Genomic DNA, 13,208 nt, shown 5'->3' on the forward strand with positions numbered 1-13,208 from the left:
CTGGATGCGGTTGAGTCCTTGTCCTTCATTGGTGTTACTTAGCTCCGCTTCTTATTGGTCGATATTTGATTGTCCCTATTTTGTTGCTATGACTTTTGAACGGTTTGTTGTACAGACTTATGAGTCACGTCACTTGATTTGAATTGAGAGTCCTTGTCCTTAATTGGAGCTACTTAGCCCCACCCCCTATTCTGATTGGTCGATATTTCATATTTTCTGTCTTTTGCAATAACTTTTAAACAGTTTGTTATCTGTCTTTACACAAAACAAAAGATAACATATCGCAATAAATAAGATGTCTCAAGATAGTAAGTTGAAAGAAAAATGTGTATATATGGAATTATGGATATCTTGTGAAGAGAGTGGGTCTGTACCAGGAACTTCTTCTTCGTGTCCGGCCATCTTCTATATCACATCTTTCCAGTGGTTGGCGCAGGCTAGTGCAGCGGAATGTGGTTTGGCCAGGTCAACTCCAGTACATTGTGGAGCGTAGCTACATGTACCTGGAACAGAAAGGCTGTTTGTGATCTTTGATTCAGGTGGTCCTGTGGAAGAGAGAAGTGAAAGCCTTTATTGCAGTGTCTCACTTTCATTTTCTTAAGGTCTGTGTGTAATGTTGCAAGGTGCAACAGCTGACCAAATAAGATGGCAATTTCATAACTGAGAGACATCATATCTAAACTTTTCATACTTTCAATTAATTATGCAGTCAAACAAAGTAGACATTACACCCACCCGACACAAAGACTCAGCCTTTTTCCTTTCTTTTTTTTTTACCTGGCAACGCAAAAGAAGAATTCCATTCCTTGAGTTGTGGATACGTGTCGAGAATCTCTGTTTTTTTTAGAAGTTTAAGGAACTGAGAGGAAGTTCCCTCTCCTCTATTGATCATTGTATCAAGAAGTTTAATACAAGCTTCTTCTGGTTGTACTGTATTCATCAGTTGTTTATAAAGTCTTCCATCAATAATTCCATCAGATTGTGCATGCTGTAGAATGTGGAGATCTGAGCTGAGCCACTCGACAAGCTTCACCTTGTTGGCGACCAATATGTTCACAGACGAGCCCTATAGAAATGAATAGCAGGTATTATTATTGTTTTCAATATGCAACAATTGTAACAATGACACCTTTTGAGTTGCTATTTGCCAGTAAACCTACCTGTAGAGTATCTACGTGAGTGGAAGCCATGGTCTTCTCTGGATGAGGCACAGCTGACAAGCAAAGAAGAAATTAAATCTTTAATTGAAAGGGAGAAATACTTGTAAGCGCCACTTACAAACTTTCAACATTGAAGCCCCACAATATGGTTTCACCTACATGTATGGAAATTGGTACACACCTGTATCATGTCCAGACTTACAAAAAGGTCTCTTGGAGCCATGACCTAAACCCAGCAGGAAGTCAGACATTTTGAATTTATTATGGCGTTTTTTGGCCATTTTAAGGCGTTTTTTGGCCATTTTAAGGCGTTTTTTGGCCATTTCACGGGTCATACTTTACTTTAACAAACAAAGATCCTTTGAAATAGAGAGGGGTCATTGACCACTGTTCTGCTGTACTAAAAAGGTATATAAAAAACGGAATATTTTATGAATTTGAATTTGCATGACCCTCCGTGGATTCAAAGTAAAATTAGACTAAAATTAGAAAGGCATGACCCTCCCGTATTTTCCTCCAGGGACCCCCTTCTAATCTTCGACTAGTCCCTAATGCACTTAATTAAATAAATAAAAAATCACATTTTGGACTCTACACAGGTCACACATTTAAAACGTGCCAGATCAATGTTGGCATTTTTCTTTCAACCCAATGCATGATGGTATGTAAGATTTGTGATAGTGACCAATGGTTCTATAGACGAATCCACAGAACGGCAATCATAACTGCGGTGTCAAGCGGCTGTCGCTCCGCACCGCGACACCGCAGTTATGATTGCCTACAGGCAGCGCGTCTGGATTCGTCTATACCCTACAGTACCTTTCACAATGCATTTTGGGATGGAATGAGTCCACTATATAGAATATAATAATTATCACTATACATTTGGACAACACTACAAAAAGGCATAATCACTATATTGTATAGTGCTCTTTATAGTGAGTAGAGAGTGATTTTGGTAATAATAATAATATCCGCCTTCTGGCCTATCAGCCTGTCGGATATTTAAAAAGAGAAAAATATATAAATATATAGTTAATAGAACCAGTCCTCCCCAATTTGGTCGATATACCAATTAATTCCTCCCCACACATATTTGTGTGTTGTCACTGCTGTCCTCCTGGCTCACCTCCCAGTGAGGAGCCCCCACCGGGAGGACTGTAATGGCTATTTCAGAATGCCAACCTGTTCTAAATCAATCTATGTATCTATCTATATTTTGGCCCTAGAATAGTAGCCACACAGCAGGGTTCTTTTCACAGCTTCTGTTCCTGTCATTCAACAATTAATACAAAGGTCTATTTCCACATTATGCTCTATGTCAGCATGTAATTTGTCCTGTGATACTATACATGGTCATTGCTAATTTAACCAGTCAGCTCTATGGTTAGTATAGCCTGTTTATATTTATCTACATTTAGGGGAGAGATCTTGGTGTATAAAAGGTGTCGCATATGACAGACACTTCAGGAGGCTTGTGCCCCGAGGGGCTGCAGGAGGGGCTACTGGAGCAGGCCTGGAGGCCTGCTTCTCATGATCTGTATGCTGTTGCTCTCTGCCTGAATCTTCCTAATAAATGATCTAAAACTTCACCCGAATGGAATATTATTATTATTAATATTTCTATAACAGGACCTAGAGCCTCCGTCCTACTCCTCCCGCCCGACACTCCCTGCTGACAGGTGCCGCCCCAGCACCTGTCAACACTTAATAGGATCACAATTGTGCAGAACAGAAAGTTGCTGTACATCACATCCTGTAGAATCTTACAGCTTCTTTCAAATGTGCGTGCGTGCGTGCGTGCGTGCGTGCACATCAGTGAAGTACCTCTGCATTTCTTCCAGAGACACAGACCCAGAATCAGCAGAAAGATGGAGACTCCAGCCCCCATCAGAGGGTAGAAATTTGGAGGCTGAGAGGGAGAGGGAGGGTCTGATTGGTCATTGTCTTTGGAGGCCGGAAAATCTGAAGCAGAATGACACACAGATTCCTTTCATCACTTAAAACCTATTGTTGCGGTGGGGCAGAAACCTCAATTGTATCTCAACTTTTAATGTCCAACCAACACTACTTCGTTGGACAAGTTTTGCATAAAAGTAGCAAAAATACCCGATCTACAAGATCACAACGCACCACATCACAACACGTTGAGCTTGAGGATCTGCTATTTTAGCTGTTTCCCATAACATTTGAAAGTGAAAGTTTAAGTGGTTAAGTGTGTCTGTGGGTTTAACAAATATCGAACCAATGAAAAAGATTAACAAGAGCTTATGATTGAATAACATTGGATGGAAACATGGGTTGAAACAAACTTGTGCATTACTTTGTATTTATTTTTATCCCCAGCATGAGCCAGTTGAATTCGGTTGAATTCTCTTCAACTTTAAATTCAACTAACAGCAACCATGTTTAGCAACTGAGATTCATCTTGTTTGACGGTGAGTTCCTTAATCTAATATAAACTCTAGACCTTAAAGAGCTCACTCACAGTGTCAACTGACCTCACATTGCAACTTTGCACTGATTGCTGAACTGCAATATAACCCCAAGGGAAGATATGGCTTTAACTTGCACTGACTGGTCAACTGTCATATCAGCCCTAGGTGGGGTTATACAGCACCTGACCAATCAGCACAACCTCTCAGTCCTTTCATCACTTTTCATATAGTGTGTATGTGATACAAGGATCTCACCTCTCACATCCATCCAGCTCTTTGGTGACTCTCCACGGTCAGAGATTTTACACTTGTAGAATCCTTCATCATGCTTGTTAACTCTGTGGATGGTCATCTGTCCTGTAGACTCAGTGCTGATGAGGGATCCATCTTTATAGAAATCAGCTGGGAGGTCAGAGGATGGTTTCCGTGTTCCATGTGTCTTTTTTATGTACCAGCAGTGCAGAGTGACATCACTTCCTTCCATCACAAGTACAGTCATCCCCAGGATCACATCTCCACCTGAACAATGATAAATAACATCAGAATAGAAGAAACATTTGACTGGGGTTACAGTAGGTGGCCATTGACTCTGACCAGTTTCACTTTCAAAACCTTTGCATCATGCATGTCACACAAACAGAATGCGGCACACAACACCAATGGTTTTGATCATGTGTATTGTGGAAGTTAAATGGTGGATTTGTGGATAGGACTCTATATGAAAAAACGTGTTATATCAACTAAACACATCACATTCTGCTGATGCCAAGGTTTTGAAAGTGAAACTGGTCAAAGTCACTGGCCACCTACTGTACATCACTCTGAGCAAACTATCCCAACATGATGAGGTTTTAAATTGTATAAATATAAACAAAACGAAACAAACACACAACTCCTTTTACACACAGAAAATAAGCTCTCCAGCTTTTTTTGTTTTAATCTCTTATGATTAATCAATATGTACAAATATATATGCATGTACATTATATTCATTTTTATAAAAACTTCAGTCAATCAATGAACATGAAAGACTCTAACAGACACAAAAGACAACAAAGTTGTTTATTTACAGAACGTACCAGTCACAGTGACTTCAACCATGTCACTCTTTCCCTCTGAAGACTCACACCAGTAAACTCCGCTGTGTATGGGGACTCGCATAGACCTGAGAAGACATCCTGTGCTGTTCATCCTCCCCAACCAGTCACCACACTCTGAGGTGATGTTTCTGATTCTGATGTCGGTCCTCTTCACTCTCCAGACAGTAGAGTTAGACTGTCTGTCCTCACAGCCCAGAAAGACAGACTCATATTTAAAGAACTGAGACCTGTCAGGCCTGAGTCTGATAGAGGCTGTGGGGCAGAGATATGAGAAAACTGTTCATGTACTGTATGTTAAAATAAAAATGGTCTCACACTATAACCACCTTCCTCTTGCTTTTCAGAGTAATCCTTATCCTTTCTTCTATGCTAAAAGAAAGAAGGAGTCCGTGCTGGAGAACTGGTGATTTAATAACAATATATAATATAAATCCACGTGAACAGCCAGGGTTCTAAATGGTATCATCCGTATTCAATACAAAATATCACTTCCTCGCTTTTGAATGCGACCGCTTCCCTCTCCACTAGAACAGAAGTCCAAAACAATAGAACCATCCCATAATACCTTTTGTCGGTGCGCTCAGCCCGCCACCCCTTAAAGGAACATACCCCTGTTTTCTATCATAGGGTTACACATCCCCCTCACTAAGGTCACAATACAATGGTGGCCTATTAACAATTTCTACACAGCTTTTACAAAATACCCTGGCAGTCACCCATCAACAATACAGCTCTTTTTTTTTTTTTCTTTTTTAAGTCCGTGAAAAAGTCTCTGTAAGGCCGGCCTTTAGGCCACATGTGATCTTCCTCGATTCCGCAAGAAGTAATGGTGTTCGTCCACGCTCCCCGGTAGCTCCTTGTCCTCATCCTGAGTGGGGGGCATGTCCCCCCCCAGCAGGCTCAGTCCCTCCAGACGGTGATAAGGACGAAGGTTCAGGACATGATGAACTCCAAGGCTCTCCTGAGCCTCGTCCTCGAGTTCGTAGTTAAGGTCATTGTTCCGTTTGGTGACCCGGTAGGGCCCGGCCCACTTCTGGGCCAGCTTGGCAGAGAATTTGTTGCTTTTACAGGATATTGGATGAGTCCGTAAGAGCACTTCCTCCCCCACATTATAGTGGACCTCACGTCTGTGGGCATCATGATATTTCTTCTGCTTCTGTTGTGCTTTAGCCATGGACGTCTTTGCCCCATCATAGTAATCCCTCAGCCGCTCCCGGAGCTCCTCCACATAGTCATCTGGATCATCATTTATGTTACTCTCCTCTTGGCTGAGTATTCTGTCAATTGGCAAGGCAATGTCGCGTCCAAAGTTCAGTTGCGCCGGGCTGTGGCCCGTGCTATCCTGTATAGCCGAGCGCAGAGCAAAAGCAAACTTGGGCAGGTGTTCATCCCATGTGGTATGGTCTCCATCGACATAGGACTGAATCATGAGTTTGATGTTCCGGTTCATTCGCTCTGTCCAGTTTGCCTGTGGGTGATAGGGAGATATGTACTTGGGCTGAACTCCCCAGCGCTTGCATGTCAGCTTCCACCCCCTAGAGGCAAACTGTGGGCCATTGTCTGAAAGGGCCACCTTAGGTGTCCCCCACCTACAGAAAACTTCATCCTCCAACTTCTGACTAACAGTCTTTGTTGTTGCTGTCCTGAGTGGGAAAAGCTCCACCCACTTGGTGAACTGGTCCACTACAACGAACAAGTACTCATTTCCTTTCTTGCTTCTTGGTAGTGGACCCATCAAGTCAACCGCTATCTTGTACCATGGTTCCCCAGTCTGTTGCGGCTGCATGAAACCTACCGGTTTTTGGTTATCCGGTTTCACTCTTTGACACACATCACATGCTCTGACATAGTTGGCCACATCCTTGGCCATTCCCCGCCAGTAGAATCTCTTGCGTATCTTCTCCAGAGTCTTTTGGTAACCCAAATGTGCAGCCATCTCCTTGTCATGGAAAATCCGTAACACCTTATTTCTGAGTTCATTTGGGATAACCATTTTCCATTCCTCTTCGCCCTCCACTCCATCTGCATCCGTTCCCCTGTAGAGTATGCCCTCCACAACAGCATAGTGTCGTCGTGCCCCCTGGATCCTCCATGCTTGAGGTTCTGAAGGAGGGAGTTCTCCCAGCTTCACATATTGGAGTATGGGCCGCAAGTATTCATCCTTCTCCTGAGCAACCCTGACGGAATTTCGGTCCAGTGGCCCTGCAGTGGCCTTCTCCTCGTTCTCTATAGCAGCAGCCATGGTCGCGATGTGTTCCGGTGCATCAGACCGTGTCATGTCTAGGACCATCTTCTCCTCAGACTCGTCCTCTTCTCCTGCCACATCAACAGGGTTCCTTGAGAGGGCATCCGCACCCTGGTTCAAGTATCCAGCACAATGCCTGACTTCGAAGTCAAATTCCTGTAGCAGGAGAGACCACCTTGCCAGTTTACTACTAGCGTCTTTCATGCTTGACATCCATTTCAGTGCACTGTTGTCAGTCACAAGTATGAATCGTCGTCCTTCCAGGTAAGGACGGAATCGCTTGGCAGCCCACGTAACCGCCAAACATTCCCTCTCTGTGGCATGGTACTGTCTCTCAGTTTTTCCAAGGGTTTTACTTGCAAAGGAAATAACTCTCTTTGTTTTCCCTTCCATCTGGTAGAGAATGGCTCCTAAGCCAATAGCGCTCGCATCTGTCTGGAGATAGAATAGGTTTGCAAAGTTAGGATAGCTCTGGCTCGCACTGAATTGAAGCTCCTCCTTCATGGAATGGTACGCAAGTTCTGTTTCTTCATCCCATTTCCATTTTGCATTCTTCCGTAGAAGTCTTGTCAACGGTTCAGTGAGGCTCGAGAAGTTCTCTACAAAACCTCCATACCAATTGCACAGACCCACAAACTGTCTGATTTCCTCTGGTCTGCCCGGTCGTGGGTAGTTTGCAATGGCCTCCAGGAGTTGTGGATCCGGGGCTATGCCGTCCGGTGAGATTATGTGCCCCAAGTATTTCAGTTGCCTCTGGCCAAAAGAACACTTCTCTCTGTTGCCAGTCAGACCATGAAGCTTCAGCCTATCCAGCACCATTTCCAAATCCTTTAAGTGCCTTTCCCACGTAGGTGAGTAGATCACAATGTCATCTAAATATGCAAAACAGTTGACATTAATAAGCCCTCTTAGCACTTCATTCATGAGCCTCTGAAATGTGGCCGGGGCATTCTTGAGGCCGAAAGGCATCACACGGAACTGGTAGAGGCCAAGGTGAGTGGTGAATGCTGTTTTCTCTTTACTGGACGGGTCCATCTCTATTTGCCAGTACCCGCTCCTCAGGTCGATTGTGCTGAAATACTGGGCACCATGTAGATTGTCCACCACATCCTTCATGTTGATCATAGGGAAGGCGTCCGACTCTGTCACCTCATTCAGTCGTCTATAATCAGCACAAAATCGATTTCCCCCATCTTTTTTCTTGACCACAACAACCGGGGCCGCCCATGGCGAAGTTGATGGTTCAATAATGCCTTGGCTCAGCATGTCCTCCACTTGCTGTTGAATTACAGCTTTCTTTGCTGGGCTATATGGATATGGCCTCTGTCTTGTAGGCCTCGCCCCTTCGGCCCGAATGGCATGGCGAATAGTAGAAGTCCTCCCTATGACTTCGCTAAAGGTGTCTGTGAAGTCATTTAACAAGTCATCCAGTTGTTCTTTCTCACTGTATTCGAGTGCATAGGTATTCTCTGTATCCACTAGCGTAGGTGTGGTTAGAGCCATCTCCAGGGCAGCAAAGTAGGGCACAGTGTCATGACCTGTGTTTCCTGTTTGTGATTCCATCGAGTCCTCCGTAGTACTTAGCCGCTGTGGAGCTGGGGAGCTCGTTGAAAGGATAGCTTTGTCTTCGACCCCCAGGTAGGGACTAGAGTTATTGTCTATGTTCACCCTGGCTGAGTCCATCAAGCCGTCCTGGTACCATGCTTCCCTGTTTTTCAGATCAATCACAAGGTGAGTTGCTTCAATGAAGTCAGCCCCTACAATGAAGTCAGAAGCTAAGTTTGCCATAATAGCAGCCCTTCCTTGCCAGGACCGGTTTCCTGTGTCCAATACAATGGCAACCGTGCCGATAGGGCTGCATTTGATATCTGCTGCAAGAGTCACATCACTGCCTGACCATGGATCTATGGTACATTGTGTCATTTTATCGTACAGTGTCTTTGAGAGTAAACAGTTTGTGGCCCCCGAGTCCAGAAGGGCATGCGTACTGACATTGTTGACCAGAATTTTGAGCAGTGGCAAACCCCCATAACGTGACCAAGCTGTAAGGTGCAGTGTGTTAGGATGTACTCCAGGTTTGACAGCAGCATGTTTAACCTTCCATTGACCTAGTGTTGTGTGAGGGTTGACCATGTCCGTGGTAAATGCAGCACTTTTTTGTGGGGCTGAGACTTCTAACAGGAAGGCTCCCGCCCCGAGGAAGGGGCCTTCCCCATGGAGTTTAAATTGTCCTGTTGCAGTCTGTCCTCTGTTTCAATTGCTACTGTGGCTGCTGCCTGCTGTAATGGTGCACCTTCCCTTTGGTAGCATTGATACTGTGTGTGTCCATTTTTGTTGCATATAAAGCATTTCACAGGTCCATTTCTGGGTTTTTGGTCATTTGTCTGTTTGGATGTGGCAGCATTGCCTTGTGACTTGTTGGTGTGTACCTTATCCGTGGTCCCTTGAGTAGTGGCAGATCCACGATGTGGATTGTTGTCAGCCTCCTTTAAATCCTGCTGCAGAACTCTCCCCTTTTGCACCAGTTGCTCGAGGTCGCAAATCTCCATGGACCTCAACAGCACCTTTAAATCGGAGTGTAGCAGGCCAATGACATATTGTGTAATTTGTTTGTCAGTGCTGGTAGGATGCAGTTGACGGTATAACTCATGTTTCCTCCAAACAAATCTCTCCAGATTTTCATGTGGTTTTTGACGCACCTCCAGATCCCGCTGCAGCTCCTCGCGGCTGATAAGACTGTCATAGTATGACAGGAAGGCAGAGGTGAATTCAGACCAGTTATGTATTTGCGGCCGTTTGTAGTTCCACCACTGCCGCGCCGTGCCTTTAAGGAGGTAGTCTATCTGCAACAGCCACTGGTGTTCTGGCAGTGGAAGAGTGGAAAAGTAGCGTTCCGTCGCAGCTATGAAGTCCAGGGGTTTTATGTTGTCTTTGCCTCCAAACTCCGGTGCTTGTAAGGTTGTTGGGCCTCTGGGGTAGGGGGTAGTCTGCGCTGTGGCCGTACTGAGGCGTAGTGTAGGGTGGGTTTCGGCACTGTGAAGTGGCTGAGAGTCGTTGTGCAGTGCCATATCATGTGCCGTTATGGGGCTTTGTTCAGCGAGGGTCGCGATGTGGGTTGGGGAGGCTCTGAACTCCCCATGCTGTCTGTGAGACGGGTGTATGTTTGTATCAGGCCCCATTCCCTGCAACTCAAGGGCTTGCAAGGTCATCGGGCCTTTAAGGTAGGGCGTGGCCTGTGTTGTGGCACTACTGGGGTGCTGTGGGGGTCGAGGGAAGGCACTTTGAAGTGGTTGACAGTAGCGGGGTGTTGACACATTTGTTGTTGGCATGGCGTTGGTTACAGTGTGGGCAACAACATAAGTGGTTGAGGGTCTAATTTCCCCTTGCTGTCGGTGAGATGGGAGATTATTTGTATCATTCCCCATTTTCTGCATCCCTGGGGTTTGTAAGGTTGTTGGGCCTGTAGGGTAGGATGTGGCCCGTACTGTAGCATTACTGGGGCGCAGTGGAGAATGGGGGTAGTCATTGTGCAGCGGTTGTGCATACTTGGTTGGTGCCATATAATTTGCTGTTACGGGGCCTGGTTCAGTGTGGGCAGCAATTTGGGCAGGTGGGTGGCTGATGTCACCATGCAGTTGGTGAGGTTTGGGCTTATTCATAGCAGAAGCCATTCCCTGAATTTCAGTCTGATGAATGTTATGCACCCGGTGCTTGAGCATTGACACCTCCCTGTTGATGGCACTCAGGTGAGAATATTTAATGTCCTCATAGTCCATTTTGCAAGACTTAAATGCTTGATTCAATGTTTGTACGTTTGACTGTGTCACCTTCAAACACTCCTGGACATCATTCACCACATTTTTCAGGTCATCAAGTTCATGGTCATGTCTGGTTGCAGAGTCCTCACAACCACCAAGTCTTGTCTCCACCTGTTTTGTGTGTGTTTTAATTCCCATAATTTGCTCCATAACTTCCTGTTTGAAATCAATTTGATTTTTCATCAGACTGTACTGTAGGTGAGTTAAGTTCTTGTTTTGCTCATCCATTTTATCCAAAATGCAGTGAAACATTTGAGTTGAACTGTAATTGTCTGCAGCAGTGCATTTGGGTGCCTGCATGTCACTGACGCTGCCATTGATCACGTGGCTCGACGCGTCATATTGCGCAGCATGCTGTGAGACGGTTTCAAGCCCCCCCGAAAAGTTTCTCTCAGTCTGTAGGCCCGCCCCCGTATAGGACGTGCCGGGTGCACTGAATGAATGGGGAACAGTTTCAAGTTCCCCCAAATGGTTCTCCACGTCTGAACGCGCTTCATAGTCACTGTAACCGGTCTCATCTAGTACAATCATTTCACAGAATTGATTATGAGATCTCCTTCGTGGCGGTTCCTCCGCAGTTTGTGCTTCAAATGACTCGTTAATACGTTGAGATAAACTGTGCTCAAACTCACTCGTTCGGTGACTTCGGTCCTGTTCCGTGTTGTCCCGCGACGGGACATTGGGGCGGCTCGGTTCGCCGTATTCATAGTTTCCCTCGTTGATTACGGAGCGATACATTTTCCACAATGTTGGGCGCCAATATAACCACCTTCCTCTTGCTTTTCAGAGTAATCCTTATCCTTTCTTCTATGCTAAAAGAAAGAAGGAGTCCGTGCTGGAGAACTGGTGATTTAATAACAATATATAATATAAATCCACGTGAACAGCCAGGGTTCTAAATGGTATCATCCGTATTCAATACAAAATATCACTTCCTCGCTTTTGAATGCGACCGCTTCCCTCTCCACTAGAACAGAAGTCCAAAACAATAGAACCATCCCATAATACCTTTTGTCGGTGCGCTCAGCCCGCCACCCCTTAAAGGAACATACCCCTGTTTTCTATCATAGGGTTACAACACTACCCAAAATGCAATGCATTGCATCTCAGTCTCACCATCTGTTTGAGCAGGTCCACAGCAGATGAGCAGATACAGCACTGTGGACAGAGAGAGAGAGAGAGAGAGAGAGAGAGAGAGAGAGAGAGAGAGACACACAGACAGACAGACAACAGCACCAGTTTTACAAACTGTTAATAAAGTATTCAATCAATCAATCAATCAATCAAAAAACAGACAGACAGACAGACAGACAGACACATGCATGCACGCACATATACATACTGTAGAAGTTTTTTTTACTAATCAGGGTTGTTCAATTCAGCTCTCCGTTGGGTTCAGATCAATAGCTCAATTCATACTGTAGTTAAGTTCATTTATTTGTCTTATTAAATTCATTTCATGTAAATGAATCATAGTTCAATATTCAACTCTATGATTGTCCTGCAGCCTACAGGTGATCTAGAGCTGCAGTCTATCCACACACAACTAATGATCCACACACACATACTCCAATGAAATGTGATCTAAACCAAGAGCAATCTCATTATGGATTATTCATTATGGATTATATTATGGACACATACTGTAGGACAACAAAACTAACAACAATGTCCCAAAACAAACTAGTAAGGCTACTTCTTGGCCTCAATCACAAAACCCATCTAACCCCTGCTCATTTTGCTAGGATTGGATGGCTTAGGTGTTGAGGACAGAGTACAGCAACTTGCTATGGGCCTGGTCTTCAAGATACACCACAGCATTGGGATCCCCCTGTATTTGTCAAAATACTTCCTAAATGTTAATGAAGTCCACCATCATAACACCAGAGGCAGCTCCACAAATCATGTGCAACCCAGATTTGGCTCAACAAAGGGAATGAACTCGTTCTCATGCTATTCATCAAAAATGTGGAATGCCCTACCAAAAGGAGTAAAGGAGTGTAAACCCCTACTCACTTTCAAAACTGCCCTAAAGATACACCTTCAGGAGGCTGCAATTCCAAAATGGCCCCTGTCTAAGTCTTAACCTACCCCCCCCCCCCCTATTTCCTTTTCTTCTCTTGTACATTTTTTTTCACTCTTCATACCAGTAACCTGTAAGCTGATTGTATGACATTCTGTATAGTAGTGTGTATATCTGTCTGTCTCTTATATGTCATCATGATTTGTGTGCATGGGGATCTCATCTTAAACAAGCTCAGTGCTTAATGAGTCTCCCAGTTTAGTAGACCTTGTATTGTGAATTTGTACTTCCAAGTACTGATGTTCTCATGTCTTACTAAATAAAGTACATCAATCAATCAAAACACACAATACAATGGTTGAATGGACAGAAATAAGAAAGACTGTACAGCTTTACATTTTTACTACACTTTACGTAACTGTGT

General features: G+C 44.5%; 1 protein-coding gene and 1 long non-coding RNA gene across 2 annotated transcripts in view; both read right to left on the minus strand.

Annotated features, from left to right (window-relative positions):
- Positions 1–13,208, minus strand: part of fnbp1b (formin binding protein 1b) — a 223,146-nt gene that overhangs the window by 41,209 nt on the left and 168,729 nt on the right. The window lies entirely within an intron of this gene.
- Positions 504–1,260, minus strand: LOC308078523. The gene is made up of 3 exons (XR_013932530.1): positions 1,161–1,260; positions 778–1,066; positions 504–545 (listed from the first exon to the last, which is right to left on the minus strand). It is a non-coding gene; the product is annotated as an uncharacterized lncRNA (long non-coding RNA).

Source organism: Gymnoscopelus braueri (assembly GCF_963280865.1).
Source record: "Gymnoscopelus braueri genome assembly, chromosome: 22".
Classification (NCBI taxonomy): Eukaryota; Metazoa; Chordata; class Actinopteri; order Myctophiformes; family Myctophidae; genus Gymnoscopelus; species Gymnoscopelus braueri.